This window comes from Mustela lutreola, chromosome 12 (genome assembly GCF_030435805.1).
Source record: "Mustela lutreola isolate mMusLut2 chromosome 12, mMusLut2.pri, whole genome shotgun sequence".
NCBI classification, from domain to species: Eukaryota; Metazoa; Chordata; class Mammalia; order Carnivora; family Mustelidae; genus Mustela; species Mustela lutreola.
The window spans coordinates 98,648,278-98,655,769 of NC_081301.1; the positions used below are offsets into that span (position 1 = coordinate 98,648,278).

The 7,492-nt window shown below is 43.1% G+C and overlaps 1 long non-coding RNA gene across 1 annotated transcript; it reads left to right on the plus strand.

The window, feature by feature from the left end:
- The first annotated feature begins 3,638 nt into the window (after positions 1–3,638).
- LOC131812709 (uncharacterized) lies at positions 3,639–7,492 on the plus strand. The gene is made up of 3 exons (XR_009346447.1): positions 3,639–3,749; positions 4,095–4,205; positions 6,160–7,492. It is a non-coding gene; the product is annotated as an uncharacterized LOC131812709 (long non-coding RNA).

The window sequence follows — 7,492 nt, forward strand, 5'->3', positions numbered from 1 at the left end:
ATTACGGAACGTGTAAGGCACACACCGCGGGACACTGGGCGTAGAAGAAAGACTTTCGAAACGATGATAGCTGGGAACTTTCCAGAATCAACGACAGATCCCAAAACACAGATCTGGGATGTTCAGAAAACACCAAGTCGGATGCATCCCCCCAAATCCACACGTAAGGATATTCAGTTTGTAGAAAACCCCCCCACACAGGACAAACCTTGAAAAAGGTGGAGTGGGGGACAAAAAGAGCCTTCCCTGTAGAGGAGCAAGGACAGGAAGGACGTCAGACTTCCCTTCCGCAGCCCCGTGAGCCTGAAGAGTGGAAGGACGTCTTCGGAGCTTGGAGGGGAAGAAGCTTCCAGCTGAAACTCCACGTCTGGGAAAACTGTCTTTCGAAGGTGAAAGAGAGCGGGGTGTGCATCCAGAGGAAGGGATGTGACTCAGCGCTAAAAAGAAGTGAGTTATCGGCCTAGGAGAGGACATGGAGGACCGCTGAGGACAGAGGTGTCCCACAGCTCGTCAGAGCACCAGAGATGCTGCGGTACCACACACAGTCACCAGGTGGAGCAAGAGATCGCGGGATCCTGAGAACAGAGACGACCTGTTTAAGTGGCATTAGATGCGGTGACCCAGATGGGGAAATGCCTCCAAAAAGGTCACAGAGAATCTCTAGCCATTGGTGGGGTCTCCCGTGTATGAAGTCACTCCGTAAGACAGAGAGAGGCAGCTGTTTTTTTAAAATGCCCAGATCTCAACAGAAGATCACAAAGCATGCAAAGAAACAAACAAAAAGACACGGACCAAGTTAAAAAAAAGCAAAAACAAAATAAATCTCCAGAAACTGGTTTTTAAAAACTGGAGATACATTCACTACCTGATAAGGAACTCTTAAAGATGATCGATGAGCTAAAAAGAGAGAGATAGAGAGAATACAGGCAGATAATTAAATGGAATCATGAAAACAATGTACAAACAACAAGAGGATATCAAAAGGACAGAAATTATTAAAAGGAAATCAAGAATTAAAGAATATAATAACCGAACTGAAAAACTCACCAGAGAGATACATCGGCAGACTGGATCAGAAGAAGAAACAATCAGGAAGCTTGAAGACAGGTCGCCTGAAATAATCAAATCTGAGAAACAAAGAAATAAAAAGGTGCAGAAGGCCTGCTAGCCTTCTGGAACACCGTTGAAAAGATCAGCAGTACTTTATGGAAACCCCAGAGGGAGAGGAGAAAAGAAAAGGGGGGGTGGAGAAACTATTTGAAGAAATAGTGGCCGTAATCTTCTGAAATTTATGGAGTGAAATGGATGTACACACCTAAGAAGGACAAGGTCCTCCAACTAGGAGAACTCAGAGTCCCACGCCAAGACACGTCATAATCAAACTGTCAAAAGTTACCAAGAGAGACTCTTCACAGCGAGTGAAAAGCAGTTCAAGAGGCACCTGGCTGGCTCCGTTGGTTCAGCGTCAACTCCTGATTTCAGCTCAGGTCATGAGCCCGGTGTCAAGAGACCGAGCCCCATGTCGGGCTCCGCACTCAGTGGGGCTTCTGCTTGAAATTCTTCCTCTCCCTCTGACTTTCCCTGCCAAATAAATACATCTTTAAAAAAAGAAAAGTTGGGATGCCTGGGTGGCTCAGTTGGTTAGCAGCTGCCTTCGGCTCAGGTCATGATCCCAGCATCCTGGGATCGAGTCCCGCATCGGGCTCCTTGCTCCGTGGGGAGCCTGCTTCTCCCTCTGCCTCTGCCTTCCACTCTGTCTGCCTGTGCTCGCTCTCACTCTCTCTCTCTCTGACAAATAAATAAATAAAATCTTAAAAAAAAAAGAAAAGTAGTTCATGAGATACAATAAGATCATCAGTAAATTTCTCAGCAGAAACTTCATTAACCAGAAGGGATGAGAATGATGTATTTCAGTGTCGATAAAAAAAAATTCCCAAACCAAAATACTATATTTTGTAAAACACATTCCCAAATAAAAGCTGAGGAGGTCATCATGACTGAACTTGTCTTACAAGAAGTGTTGGAGGGAGACATTCACGTTAAAAGGAGACAATGCTTGTAAGCAACATGAAAGCATATAAAATATAACGTTCTCTGAGAAAAATCAACATAAAGACAAACGCACATTTCTTTGTTATTCTAATGTTGGTGCACAAAGGTTCCAGTCCTTTTCGGCTGCAAAAAATACCATAGACCGAGTGGCTTAAAAACAATGAACCTTTATTTCTCGGTGTTATGGAGGCTGGAGGTTCGAGATGAGGGCTTCAGCGTGGTTCACATCTGGTGAGGGCCCTCCTCCAGGGGCACAGTGCGTTTCTCATCGTGTTCTCCCGTGCTGGAGAGCAGAGACAGGAGCCCGTCCCTCTTGGACTCAGAGAGGGCACTGGTCCCATTGGTGTGAGCTCCAGGCTCGTAACCTCATCTAGTCCATATTACTTCTCAAGGCTCCCGCCCCCTAATACCATCAAATGGGGGTTAGAGCATAGCATGGGGACTTGGGGGGAACATACACATTCAGTCCAAAACATTCTGCCCCTGGTTCCCCCAAATGTATGTCCTTTTCGTATGCAAAGTCAATTCATTCAAACAACTCCAAAAGTCCTAACTCATTTCAGCATCTACTCTAAAGTCCAAAGTCTCATCTAGAGATCGTGTAAATCAAGTGTGGGTGAGAGTCAGTACGACTCACCCTGAGGCACTATTCCCCTCCAGCTAGGAACTAGTGAAATCAAACATTTTGTTTGATGTTTTTAAATAGTAGAATAGATATAGAATAGGTAGTTCCATTCCAAAAGGGAGAAATATGAAAGAAGAAAGGATCATAAATAAGTCTAAAACCTAGCATAGCAAACTTTATGAGAATTTTTCTTAATATTTTATTTATTTGAGAAAGAGAAAGAGAGAGCGAGAAAGAGAGCATTGGCAGGGGGAGGGGCAGAGGGAGAAGCAAACTCTCCACTGAGCAGGCTCGATCCCAGGACCCAGAGATCATGACCTGAGCTGAAGGCAGAGGCTTAACCCACTGAGCCACCCGGATGCCCCAAACCCTATGAGATCTTAAGGCTCAATACCGATCCTGTTTGGCTCCATACTGTGCCCTACAGGCCCACTGGACTGGTAGTCAAACCTTTCAGACATCTTGGGGTGGAAGTCCTACTTCTGGACTCACTGAAATGACGACACCATGCCCACAGCTCAGGGGACCACTGCCCATGCTATGGTTCTTTGCCATGTCTCTCTGTTGGGGGGGTGCACCCCCAGGGCTCTGCTATCGCGCCCCACCCTCATGGCTCCACTGGGCATTGATTCTGCCCTTCGCAAGTGAGGTGGAGGCGGGGCCGTTGTGGGAGTGGCGGCCCTTACAAGCTTTGAATACCTGTTCTCTGTTTCCTTCCATTGCAGCTGGTAGTGTTTCCACGGCCCATCTCCCATCTCTACTCCCGGCTCTCGGGCTCCGGTCACCTTCATACTAAATCTCTAATCTCGTTGTCCAACACTTGGCCACACCCTTGGTGTTCTCTCCCAAGCCGACTTCCTCCTTGGGGTGTAACACTGATAAGCCCATGAAGCAATTAGGTGAAAGATGTGTCTCTTAAGTTGTATAGGAGAAGTAAAGAGGAGGAAGCGTTATTTTCCTATTTTTAATGGCGTCCTGTTGAGAGAAGAATGTGAAACAGCATTGGAAGGAACGTCGAGGTCATCTCCTTGTCCTCCTACGCCGATGAAAGAATCTTTCTTCACAAGATCTGGTACTTATGCAACTTTTCTGGCACTGCTTAATAGGAGACTCATTCTTTTTTGAAACTGGTCTAATATTTAATTTTTAAAAATTTTGATATTTAGTATTTATCTGATTCTACCCATCGGTTCCAGTTGGATCAACTCTTGATATAAGGCTTAATTAGCTGTTACAATGACATTTCAAAAGCTTGAAGGCAGGCCGTACACTTCTACCCCCATCAGCAGTTTCCTGACGGGTCCCTCGCTGGACATGATCTTCCCACACTTGTCTTACTACTTCAGTCTTCTTCTTGTCATGCCCAGTGTGCCAATATGGCTTCGTTCTCTTACCTTCCCCTTCCTTTTTTTTTCAGTAGGTAAAGGAGGCTTTACGTGTTATCGATGCTCACTACTCCACGCCCCAGGATGCAGGGGGTCAGAATCAGACGTGCTGGGTTGACAGCAACACAAAGTCTACCACCCAGGTAAGAACATTTTCAAACAACAGAATTCCCATTAGCTTGTTCTGGAGTGTTCTTGCTCAGGATGAGGGTTCCAAAACTTGGGATATGAAGAGAAGAGCTCCTCGTGTCATCAGTTCTGGAGTGCGGTTCCTGTGAGGGCGCCCAGCCAGCCCAAAGGTACACGGTTGGGGGAACAGGGATGAGGGGTTTTTTTGCAGTTTTTTTGCAGTTGAGCCAAAAACAGAGCCTACAAATCAAACATCTTTGCAAACATGAATATGATGGATTTATTTTATTTTTATAATTTATAGATACACTAACAGTGTGCTAGTTCCAGTTGCCAAATCTATCCATTAATAATACCAACAATTTCTCAATAGATTTGTTTTCCCCCCAAGGAACTTGATGTACAGTGTGATATCACATTAATCCCCCAGAGCATCTGTGACTACAAATTATCACAGAGGTTGGAATGTTTAATTCATACTCAAAAGTCAGTGATAGATAAAAAATATAATAAATCATCAACATGATAGATACATGAGAAAAAATTTTAAAATCTTCTTATTTTTTTAGTAGGGTAATTGGTTATAAAGTCTTTAAAAATAATTTTTTTTCTTAAAAAATCACAATTGCTAAAGCAAATTTAGGAAGAAAAATACTTCTTGGAAATCAATCTCCAACATTAAAATCGCAGGAATAAATATTCTTGGTAGTTAGATATTTCAGTTTCTTGATTGTTAATTCTTCTAATATAATTTTTGGAGTAACTTTTCTTTAAATATATGGTCTTATTATTTTTAATTAAAAAATTCCCAGTCTCGGAGCTCCTGGGTGGCTCAGTCATTAAGCATCTGACTCTTGGTCTCAGCTCAGGTCTTGATCTCAGGGTCATGAGTTAAAAAATTTCCAGTCTTCTTCCAAGTTGTATTTTATGATTAATAAATTCAAACCTCCTCTGAACATCATATTTTTCATTGTGAAAATACTTCTATACACCTGAAGTACTTGAAACTGCAGAACTTGATGGAAGCTATTTTCTTTTCTTTTTTTCTTTTTTTTTTTTAATGGAAGCTATTTTCAATTTTAATTTTTTTGTATATAGAAATTGTAAGTATTTTGGCCAAAATGTTTTCACGGGTCCAGCCTTTTTCCCTCAGAATATATGCCATCATTATGTTTTAACTAGACGAAGCTTGTCAAATAATCAGTCTCTGTAATTTGGGGACCGTTTTGCTAAATGTAAAGGCTGCAAAATTGTCATCTCTTTCCATTCAGCATTTTCCTAGATATTCCCATGTTTCTAAGACTTCTCGTTTATTCAGAATAAACTGCAAAGCGAAATTCCGTGACTCATAAAATTTCAGTATCATTGTTGATCACATGGGTTCCTTGTAACAGTGGTTACTTCACATGTCCCAGCATCGAAAATGGGATCTAAGAAGGAAGAGGCATGAAGTATACTTTGTTGAGCTATTTTAAAAATTTAAATAAATCCCTTGCAATAAAAAAAAATAATAATTTATTTGAGAGAGAGAGAGTGCGCATGGGGCAGAGGGTGGGGAGAGAGAGTCTCCGGGGGCTCCGCATGGAGCACAGAGCCCGCACGGGGCTCCGTCCCAGGACCCTGAGATCATGATCTGAGCCGAGAACAAGAGTTAGACCCGCAACTGACTGGGCGCCCCAGTCCTCTGTAGTCCCTTTACTCCGCTGTGTGTGTATGAAATATTTGTAAATTTTGTGAACTACTTTTATTCCCAAATTATGACTTCTATGTGCCCTGCAATCAGATTCTAGTATACTTCTGCTCACGGGTTTTTTTAACTTGAGAAACATTATTTTTACCACAAAACTGGTCACCACCAAGTCTTTCCTTATTATTATCACAAATACAAATGGTCTTACCTCATGGCCCACTCTTCAACCCAAATCCGGGAACACTCATGTAATAGCAAACGCTTCACTTTCCACACAGTCAACTTCCAAACCCCTGCCTTGATTAGATGAAAAGATGACATCAGTATTCGCAGTAAACAGCTTTCTGCTGGACGCAGTCAGCGCACGGGGAGAAATCTGGCATCGCTTAATTATCAGCCGTCGTCTTCCGCGGACTGAAGCCAAACAGGCATCGCTCTAGCCTCACCTCCTACACATGCCAGGAAAACTTGAAATTCGGAGTGAAATAGTTATTCAGCCTCCACCATGTCTTCCTTCACAGCATGCCACGTACACTCCTTTTTCTGAAGATGTGTGCAGTGGTCTCTTTCAAGCACAGTCTTCCTGCCATAACGGCTAACCTTCTGATTTCCGAGTCGCCCCTGCTCCTTTCCATGGGGCCTCTGTGGTCCCCAGGCATGGTCAATGCCAAGAGTCTGTGCAAAGCGACACTCATCATCCATCTTCTTGAGAAGTAGAATCACTGTGTATTATTTTCAATTAAACATGTTTAGCTCATTGCTATATGATTACTGCAAAACACAATACTTAATGCAAAACTAAAGTGTCTACACTACACTACAACTCTGATCAAATCTACAGCTATTTGACTTACAGCATATGGTCAGTAAGGAAAAAGCTATAAAAGAGCATCCAGACTATGTACGTTCTTCCCATGTCCAGTCACTGGCCCCACCGACAGGGAGCCTGGTGGCCGTGTGACACCTCGCTGGTCTACGAAATGCATGGCAGGAGCATAAGGTGGAGTTTGGCTTCCACCATCAGAAAAGCTTAGCTGCCCCCTAACTGCCTGTGTCCAGGCTCACCGGTCTACAGGGGACAGTGCGTGCTGCCCCTCCGACGGGGGCACCGATCCATTCCATCCAGCAAATGCAGGAGCAATTTATCCCAGCTCGTTGCTCGGATTTAGAAACATCTTAAAGTAAGAATTCCGTTCAACGGTGCTGTGACAGTCAAGACCATGGAAGGGACTAGAAATGCAAAGCGAAGTTTTGCCAAATTCATCCGTGTGAACAGAATTCAACGATTAATAATTATATTTCATTAAGGATAAATAGTCTGAGATATAATTTAAATGGAAGGGGCCATGAAACAACCAAGGGAAAGGGACCTTCGTGGGGACACGGGCATCCAACCACCCAGATTTTGTGCATATTTTCAAAGAAGCAACTTTTCCCTCTGTTGCTTTTCTGTCAGAGCTTTTCATTTCTACGCCCAGCGTCGTCTTTTTGTTTTCCTGGGATTTATTTTATTTTTTTCATGACTATTTACTTAATTTAGACATTTTGCTCATTATTTTCAGCTTTACTATCTCTTAATAAAAATTTATAGGACTATACATTTCATTTAAA